Source organism: Erinaceus europaeus, chromosome 17, assembly GCF_950295315.1.
Source record: "Erinaceus europaeus chromosome 17, mEriEur2.1, whole genome shotgun sequence".
Lineage (NCBI taxonomy): Eukaryota > Metazoa > Chordata > Mammalia > Eulipotyphla > Erinaceidae > Erinaceus > Erinaceus europaeus.
Window position 1 is genome coordinate 43,830,463 of NC_080178.1, and position 11,038 is coordinate 43,841,500.

The window sequence follows — 11,038 nt, forward strand, 5'->3', positions numbered from 1 at the left end:
ATACATTTATTGCTTTCAACCGTTCTTTTCATCACAATGAAGCAACACAATTTTACAAAAATAAAAATTTATTAAAAGCAGTAGAGTCTGAGCAGGAGACAGTACAAAGAATGTGAACTGTGTAAACATCACTACATTCAGCTCACCTTGATTGAATGCTGACAGACAACTTTAATGGCTCTAAGTGCCCTTAATAGCAAGATACATTAGTTCTCCTGTACTCAGAAAACACACCCTAATTTTGATTAGGAAAAGGTATTTTGTCGAAGTTGGTCCCATCGGCAAATACTGCCATTGACACAAAAAATGGCTATGAGAATGTTGCTGTCTCTACTAAAGCTGGTTTGACAGATAGCAGCACCACATTTATGATGAGACAATGTTGTACATCTAGGGAGAAAACATGACAACAGGTTATACTATTCATGCAGAATGCTGTCATGTTTCATTCATTTACATCTAACTCACTTAAAACTGTGAATGAGACAGTGAACAATGTTCCACCTCATGTAGAAGGCATTCAAAACAAAACAGACTTCACACAAAGACTTCTGTGCAAAATGAGCATATTTTAAATTTAAGATGTACTGTGTAACTTACATAGAGAACTAAGTTTCCTTCACTATACTCCTGAAAAGCAATTAAAAAAAACAAAAAAGTAGGGCTGGGGAGACAGCATAGTGGTTATCTGAAAGATTTTCATGCCTGAGGCTCCAGGCCCCAGTGTTCAAACCATAGCACCACCATAAGCCAGAGCTGAGCAGTGCTTTGGTAAAAACTAAATAGGTGCATCAAAATGACTCTGGAATGATATAAGAATCTCTAAAGTGATAAAACATTTTAGAGAAAAGGGTATAAATTATGAATTTCTAAATACTTACTTAGCTTTGTGAGGATCTTCAGCTTCTAAATCCCAAACATAGAGTCTGCCAACCCAATTGCCCAATGCAAGCATCTGTATAAACCTATTTTTTATAACATCAAATTATCAAAATAAGGCCACTGAGTAGTCAAGTTGTCCAAAGACACCTTTCTAACTTTAGAAAAGTCACCTCTTGAAAATGAGTATATTATCATTCAATTGTGTTTTTTACTTCTGATTTGTAAATGGGTGCGAGAACCATTGTAAATGGACTTGAAATCTCATCTGAACTTTTCCATTCCAGTAATTGTTACCCCATGGCCAATTTTGATAAGAAATTACATGCTATTTGGTGGCAGAGAAACACAGCTTTTATTACAATAATATTGCAACTATCCCTTTGTTATTGCTATTAATCTCTTATTGTGCTTAATTTATAAAACAAACTTCACCATCAGTGTGTATGCATCTTAGGAAAAAGCAGGATATACACAGATGCTACTTGAACTTTGAAAATTAAGGTATTATGCAAATCATTTGGCAATGACTTTACAACTTGCACCAGCTAATTGTTTCTTCTGCTTTAACAGTATAGCCAAAGCTATAGAAAACTCTTTCAATACTTTCATCCTAATATCAAATGTTTTAAGAATTTCAGATGGCTGCTATTTTTGTCTTTGCCTTATATACTGATTCTTTCAAGTTTTTCTGGTAATGGTACACAGATGGATTAATACCCTAGCCTCCAATATTAAATCTTAGTACAGATGTTATGGAAAATATACACCAAACTGCCACCACTGGCAGCTATCAATTCATTCATAATAGCAGTACAGATGGTGAGTGAAGTCACAAAGGTAGAATAGCATCTAAGGTGGAAAAAAAAAAGAGAAACATGCAAAGCAATGAGTAAGTTCTTACATGAAACAACAAAAGATGTGCAGAAGAGAAAACAATAATCATAATTTTGTAATTTCATATGTAAATTTTGCTACCTTTTTTCAGAAATCCATAAAACCTCATGTACCAAATGTCATACCGACTGTAAACAAATCACTCAAGGATAGTCACACTGTATTTAATTATTATTTAATTTATTTAGATTCATTGGGTTTAATGTTATCTATATCATCTTCCATCTTGTCAGGTTACCAGGCCACAATGGCATTTCACAAGACTTAAAAAAACAAAGGAGAGGGAGTCGGGCGGTAGCGCAGCGGGTTAAGCGCAGGTGGCGCAAAGCACAAGGACCGGCATAAGGATCCCGGTTCGAACCCCGGCTCCCCACCTGCAGGGGAGTCGCTTCACAGGCTGTGAAGCAGGTCTGCAGGTGTCTATCTTTCTCTCCTCCTCTCTGTCTTCCCCTCCTCTCTCCATTTCTCTCTGTCCTATCCAACAACGACGACAACAACAATACTAACTACAACAAAAAAACAAGGGCAACAAAAGGGAATAAATAAATAAAAAGGAGAAAAAAGAAATGTTACGGGGGTCGGGTGGTAGTGCAGTGGCTTAAGCGCACTGGCGCAAAGCTCAAGGACCAGTGTTAGGATCCCGGTTCGAGGCCCTGGCTCCCGACCAGCAGGGCAGTCGTTTCACAAGCGGTGAAGCAGATCTGCAGGTGTTTATCTTTCTCTTCCCCTCTCTGTCTTCTCCTCCTCTCTCCATTTCTCTCTGTCCTATCCAACAACAACGGCATCAATAACAACAATAAAAATAAAGAAATGTTTGCAAAACTCATTATTAAATATAAAAACAAAGTAGCAGGAGTCGGGCAGTAGCGCAGAGGGTTAAACACACGTGGCACTAAGCACATGGACCCTGTTAGGATCCAGATTCAAGCCCCAGGTTCCCCACCTGCAGGGGAGTGGCTTCACAGTCAGTGAAGCAGGTCTGCAGATGTCTGTCTTTCTCTCCCTGTCTTCCCCACCTCTATCCATTTCTCTCTGTCCTATGTAACAATGACAACATCAATAACAATAAAAATAACTACAAGAAAAAAATTGATTTTCCCGTTGTCATTTTATAAACAAGAAAAAAAAGTTGGTTTTCCCTTTTTCATTTTAGAACTGACAGTTCATGAAACAGGGTAACCCATCTACCAAGAGACAATGACATATATTCATTTAAGCTGATTCAGTATCCACACTTGAGGATAAGAAGTCTGATTAGCAACAGAATTTGATAACAAAAAAGCAATACATTGTATGGGGTATTTACTTTGGAAATCATAATTTTGTCTCTGCCAGACAAAATCACCTTCAGTTCTAGGCCCTTTGGTGTTCAGAGACTTCAAGTGGTTTATAGGAAAAGAAAATTAGAAATTCTGTCTGAGAATGCATGGTTCTTCAATATGGGCCCTGCTACTTCACTACTTTCATCTTTTCCCACCCAAAAGCTCATTGTATTTGTAACTCCAGGAAATTCACTTCATCTGGGCAACTGGTTAGTCATCTTAAGATTATTATGAATACTTAAATTTTATTTAAAGTCTCAGAAAAGAAAAAAAGATGAAGAGACTTGTAGTCATCTCTGAAAGCAGTGGCCGTTTCACTGCCATAATCAGGAAGGATGTAGGCAGACTGTGAGGTGTCTGCCAATCCCATGCACAAGAATAAAAACAAAGAGGCAAAGAACTAAGAGAGAGAACTGATGATTGCAGAGGACAGTCAAGAGTGTGCGTAGGAAATTACTTGTTAAGAAGTGTATGATTAGAAGCAATGCATTTTGATGGTATAAAGAGATGTCATATCAGAGGATCTGGAGAAACACCTCACATGTTACACTGGTTGGTGCTCCAGACCACTGGGGTAACAAAGCTGATGCCATATGCACAGTGGAGAGGAAGCTGCAACCCTAACAGTATATGGTGAACTTCCAGAACAGGGTAAAGTCAGTGAAAGCTCTTGGTCATGGAAATGATGATGATGATGATGATGATGATGATGATGATGATGATGATGATGATGGCAATGTGGTAGCTAAACTGAACTCAAGGGTTTGTGAAGACAGTTCTACTATTTGTATTCTGAACATAATCTGCTGAGACACTGAAATGTCACTCAGAAACAATAGGATGCTCTGGATCTCCCCACCACACCATTACCTTGTATTAAGAAATCAATTAATTTTATAAATCCTTTTCAACCTTTTATTTATATATTATTGTATTCAGACAGAGAAATTGAAAGGGAAGGTGGGGATAAAGAGGGAAAGAGGGGTGTTCGTAGTAGTGCAGTGAGTTAAGTGCACATGGTGCAAAGCACATAATAATCCTGGTTTGCAGCCCCCGACACCCATCTGCAGGGGAGTTGCTTCACAATCGGTGAATCAGATCTGCAGGTGTCCATCTTTTTCTCCCCTTCTCTGTCTTCCCCTCCTTTCTTGATTTCTCTCTGTCCAATCCAACAACAATGACAGCAACAATAATAATAAAAATGACAATGATAAACAACAAGGGCAACAAAGGGGAAAAATAGCCTCCAGGACTAGTGGATTTATAGTATGGGCACTGAGCCCCAGCAATAATCTTGGGGGCAAAAAAGAAAAAAAAAAGAGGGAATGAAACAGAGACACCTGCAGCCTGTGTCATAACTCGTGAAACTTTCCTCCTGCAGGTTGGGACGAGGGGCTCTGAACCTGGTGCCTTGAGCACTGTAATGTGAGCACTTAACCAAAGTGCACCACTGCATGGCCCCAAAATCAAATATTTTTCCAGTGTAATTTGTTGTAACCTGGGAGGTGGCACAATAGATAAAAATCTGGGCTCAGAAGCACAGTGTCCCCAAGGTTGACCTCCAGCAACAGCATGTGCCAGAGTGACCATACTCTGGTGCTCTCTTCTCTCTACAATAAATATTTTTAAAATAACTCTTGTTAAAACACACTAGTTTTAGCTGAAAGCAGAAGCACACTAGAGTTTGCAGTGAGTAACACCCTAACACTTCCTCTCCACTATTCCAACCTTTGGGTCCATGATTGCTTAACAATTTGTTTGGCTTCATATGTTAACTCTCTTTTCAGTCACCAGGTTCCAGATGCTATCAGGATGCTGGCCAGGCTTCCCTGGATTGAAGACCCCACCAATGTGTCCTGGAGCTCCGGTTCCCCAGAGACCCACCCTACTAGGGAAAGATAGAGGCAGACTGGGAGTGTAGACTGACCAGTCAACACCCATGTACAGCGGGGAAGCAATTAGAGAACCCAGACCTTCTACCTTCTGCAACCCACAATGACCCTGGGTCCATGGTCCCAGAGGGATAGAGAATGGGAAAGCTGTCAGGGAAGGGGATGGGATATAGAGATTGGCTGGTGGGAATTGTGTGGAGTTGTACCCCTCTTACCATATGGTTTTGTTGATTAATCCTTTCTTAAATAAAAAAAAAACACTAGTTTGCTTTCATTTTTACATTTTTTCTAAAATTCACACTAAATTATCTAATATACTGTTCTATAGATGTATTAGATTTAAAAGCAAAAAAAAAAATCCCTCTGTGAGTGCTTTACGTGCACAGTTAATGAATGCTTTGGATAAACTGCCTTGCCACCATGGAATATGATAAACCCTTTTCAATTAATCTGTTTATTTTACACAGTCCATCTGTATGCTCCAGTTACCTAGTTATGTCCTTGAATGTTTTGATAAAACTTAAGGGAGGCAGAAATTTGCACTTCTTATTTTATGTTTACTGCCACCAGGGTTATCACTGGGGCTAGGTGTCTACATGGCAAAGCCACCACTCCTGGAGGCTATTTTTTCACATTCCTTCCTTCTTCCCTCCCTGTTTTTCTTTTAACTTATTTGACATAGCAGATAGAAATTGAAGGGAGGAAGAGATAGAGAGGGAGAAAGACAGACATTGGCACACCCAGTTAAGCATACTAGTAAAAAGTATAAGGACTCCCTCCTAAGGTCTGAGTGCCCACCCCAACCCCCACAGGAGAATACTTCACAAGTGGTGAAGTAGGTCTGTAGGTGTCTATCTCTCATTTAAAAAAATTTAAATATTATTATTTGTTGGTATGCTTCTAGATTCTGCTTGTGAAGCCTTCTGTTTTTATCATCACATTGGTTTCGCTTTGTGTTGCTTGTGATGAGTTCTGTTTGTGTCTCCACTGTTAGCTGGGCACCCCCCTGCCTCCTGGATATTGGTTTGGCCCTCACTTCCCCTGCCTCTGGAACATTAAGTTTAGTCCTCCCTGGTTCCCCCTCTTCCCTTCTCCACGTCCCCTATCCTATGTACTTCCTTTGTTCCTGACTCTTCCGCCAGAGAAGAGAGATGCAGGACAGAATCGTGTTGTGATTAGAAGAGATTAGTTTTTTGAACTGCATCCCCACTCTTGAATAAAGACTGAACTGCGTTCTCAGCTGAGCCATGAGTCCCTGGTCGTCTCTGTCTCCCGCCCGCAAAGCTAATCCGGCAATTAGTTAGTATTATTGGATAGACAGACATTGAGAGGGGAGGAGGAAATAGAGAGGTGGAGAGACACCTGCAGCTCTGTTCCTCCAGCTGAAGAAACTAATAGGGCTCCACGAAGAAGTCCTGCTGTTGTAGATATCTTCTGTGCTCTGGCACCTGATTTCCACTACTAAGTTCATGCCATGGAAGTTGCCTGAAGTGAGGCAAACAAACTGATATTCTTTTTTAAAATATTTATTTATTTATTTATTTATTCCCTTTTGTTGCCCTTCTTTTAGTGTTGTAGTTCTTCTTATTGTTGTTATTGATGTTGCTGTTGTTAGATAGGACAGAGAGAAAGAGAGAGAGGAGGGGAACACAGAGAGAGGAAGAGAAAGATAGACACCTGCAGACCCACTTCATCACTTGTGAAGCACCACCGCCTGCAGGTGGGGAGCGGGGGGGGGGCTCAAACTGGGATCTTTACACCAGTCCTTGCACTTTGTGCCATGTGTGCTTAACCCACTGTGTTACTGTCCAACTCCCGAACTGAGATTCAATTGAGATGAACACTCATGAACTTCTGAAGAACAGAGAGTAGAGGACTGAACTCAAGTACAGTGTACGCAACCAACTCACCCCTTTACCTAGTCACCCATGACTCACCTATTAAGAACAGCTTTTTTCTAAGTATGGAAAGGCTGTAGAGGTTACTACAGTAAAAGACAGAGGTATTGGGTTGGGGAGATGGCATAATAGTTGTGCAAAAAGTCTTTCTGGCCTGAGGCACCAAAGGTCCCAGGTTCAGTTCTCAAGATCACCATAAGCCAGAGCTGAGCAGTGCTCTGGTCTCATGAGACAGGGCCTATATTCACATATATCCATAAATTAGGGCAGACTATATGCCTGAAAGCAAAAGGGCACAATAGTCTGTAGTGAGTCAGTATATGCAGCAAGCAAGTATAAAGACCTAAAGAGACACCATAAAGTTCCTAATGAAATAGTGTCTACTTAGAGTTAGATACCCTCCTCACCTACTTCCTATGATACTTCTCTCAGTCACTCCAAAGCTAACCTTATCAAAGTAAGGACTCCAAAAACTGAATAAAGGCAAGACACAGCGCAAGGACTGCCATAAGGATCCCGGTTAGAGAGCCCCTGGCTCCAGGGGAGTCGCTTCACAGGCACTGAAGCAGGTCTGCAGGTATCTATCTTTCTCTCCCCCTCTCTGTCTTCCACTCCTCTTTCCATTTCTCTAGGTCCTATCCAGCAATGATGACGACAATAATAACTACAACAACAATGAAAAACTAGGGCAACAATAGGGAAAATAAATAAATAAATATTTAAAAAAGGCTAGAGACTATTATACTCTAATAATGACTCTTTACTCACTATCAGGCCATCCCGTCAGCCGATGCCCTAGTCAGGGAGTCTTGAGATTCCCAAACAGACATGATGGGCCTAGATCTCAAATATAACCCTCTCTCCATTGTTAATGGTCATCTCTATGAGGAACAACACAATAGACCCCTCTTTGGGCCCCCATAGGACCTTGTCCTCAATGTGGATCAACAATGGTAGAGAATGTTCTGAAGGGAGGCTGGACAACATACTCTATGTTGCCTGAGGAAGATGGGTCCTGAAACTGGGGTAGCTTGGAACGTTTCTACTCATGACCACAGAATGTGAGGTCAGATCTAAAGAGATGCAGAGGTCACATAGGCTCCTAAGCTGAATATGGGAGCAGGATCACATCAAATTGATGAGGTTTACTGTCAACATTATTTATAACCTTTCCCATATTTGGTAGCTATTCTCTTCCCTGACTTTCAGCTTTCTGGTCTTTTTCAAGCCATGACATCATCTCCCCAGACATTAATTTAGATCCACCTTCATATCAGATGTCAGGATCAAAAAAATAAAAATAAAAAACTAGTATAGTCATGGGCCCTTTGGAATATAACTAAAATAGGCCTACTAGCTATCTACAAAATGGAGACCCCCCCCCAACATTTCATCTACACTATTACAACCTTTAGGTTCATGATTAGTCAATGAGACCTCCTGGACAGATGACCCCATCAATGTGTCCTGAAGCCCCACTTCCCCAGAACCCCGCCACACTAGGGAAGGAGAGAGACAGCATGGGAGTATGGATCCACCTTCCAATGCCCATCTTCAGCAAGGAAGCAATTATAGAAGCCAGACCATTCACCTTCTGCACCCCATGACGCTGGGCCCATACTCCCAGAGGGATTAATAATAGGAAGCTATCAAGGGAGGGGATGGCATACAGAGTTCAAGTGGTGGGAACTGTGCAAAGTTGCACCCCTCTTATTGTATGGTTTTTTGTCAGTGTTTCCTTTTTATAAATAAAAATTAAAAAATAAAACTAAATAAGGAAGAATGAAATAGCCACATTTGTTTGTTTATTTACATAAGGAATACACAAACTACAAGAGGCTATAAACAACAATTATTTGGTAGTAATAAAAGCAAGTGCTCACTTCACTGAGCGATTGTAAATGTGGAGTGGGTACATTATATCCATCTTGGAATTATGCTTGGGCTACATGAAGCTCCAAGGAGGGAAGAGAGAGAGAGAAAAACCCCATACCAGGAGAAACGGCAGAAGAAAGAAGTTAAGTTGAAGGGGGGGAAGTTCTGCTCATGACTACCTCTGTCAGGCCACTTGCCAACAAACTTGAAGCCACCCATTCTGGGAGGTACTGTGACATCAAATGACTCACAACACCCAAGTATAAAGAAGTGTACCTATTTCAGTGAAGAGGAATTAACCCAGGGGAAGGGGAGACTGTAAAATGGTTCTGCATAAAATTTAATGCCTGAGTCTCTAAGGCCCCAGGCACTACCATAAGCCATACTTGAGCAGTGCTACAGTAGATAGGTAGGACACACTCAGTATTTAAAATTATGTTATGTGGGATCAAGAGAGAGTTCATCACGTAGCGCAATGCCCCAGTCTGAATCCCAGCAATATATGGTGGGTACTATGGAAAAAGTAGCTCTGGTGCTGCAGTGTCTACAGATCTGTGCTGTGGAATTTAGAGATCTGATTTACATGAATTTGCCAAAGTGGTGGTGGGGGAATCCAAACAAAACAGAAGCAAGGAAACTGTTAAGAATTATGAAAACTACAGTGATTATCTTTGGGAGGAGGAAGGGTGGAGATGGTATCGAACTATAAAGTGTATATCTCATAATCTTGTAACTAACGATTAATAATAACTTTTAAAAAGCAGTTCAGAAGGGTGGAATCATTCACACACCAGGTGCAGTACCTAAACACACAAACCTATATTATGTCTTTGGTTGTAGGAAAAATAATGGAGTATTTTTCTATGAAACATGTATCATAACTTTTCTGAAAACCCAATAAATATCATTTAAAAAGACTATCAAGGAAGAATTAATATCATTGACATGAATAACCTACCCAGAGCCATCTACAAATTTAATGATATCTCCATCAAGATCCCAACCACATTTTTTAGGAAAATAGAACCAATGCTACAAATGTTTATCTGAAACCAGAAAACACCCAGAATTGCCAAAACAATCTTGAGCAGAAAGAACAGAACTGGAGGCATCACACTCTCAGATCTAAAAATTGTATAATGGGGTCAGGTCATCAAAACTGCTTGGTACTGGAACATGAATAGACACACTGACCAGTGGAATAGAAGTGAGATCTCAGAAGTAAGCCCCCACATATGGACATCTAATCTGTGACAAAGGTGCCCAGACTATTAAATGGAGAAAGCAGAGTCTCTTCAACAAATGGTGTTGGAAAAAATGGGGTAAAACATGCAGAAGAATGAAATTGAATCACTATAACAATAGTTTAATAATCAAAATATATAAAGAGCTTGCTAAACTCAACAACAAGAAAACAAATGACCCCATCCAAAAACGGGGAGAAGACATGGGCGGAAAATTCTCCACAGAAGAGACACAAAAGGCCACGAAACATGAAAAAAATCCTCCAAGTCTTTGATTGTCAGAGAAATGGAAATAAAGACAAACATCAGATACCACTTCACTCCTGTGAGAATGTCATACATCAGAAAAGGTAGCAGCAACCAATCCTGCAGAGGTTGTGGGGTCAAAGGAACCTTCCTGCACTGCTGTTGGGAACATAAATTGGTCCAACCTCTGGGGAGAGCATTCTGGAGAACTCTCAGAAGGCTAGAAATGGGCCTGCCCTATGATCCTGCAATTCCTCTCCTGGGGATATATCCTAAGGAACCCAACACACCCTTCCAAAAAGATTTGTGTATACCTATCTACATAGCAGCACAATTTGTAGTAGCCAAAACCTGGAAGCAACTCAGGTGTCCAACAACAGATGAGTGAATGAGCAAGTTGTGGTCTATATACACAATGGAATACTACTGAGCTATTAAAAACAGTGATTTCACCATTTTCAGCCTATCTGGGATGGAGCTTGAAGAAATCATGTTAAGGGAAATAAGTCAGAAACAGAAGGATGAATATGGAATTTCAGGCAGAAGTTGAAAAACAAGATCAGACGAGAAGACACAAGTAGAACCTGGAGTTGGTGTATTACAGCAAATTAAAAGATTCTGGATTGGGGGAGGAGGGAGAGTGCAGGTCCTGGAAAAGGATGACAGAGGACCTAGTGGGGGTTGTATTGATATGTGGAAAACTGGGAAATGTTATGCAGGTACAAACTATTGTATTTTCTGTGATATGTAAAACATTAATCTCCTAATAAAGAAATTTAAAAAAG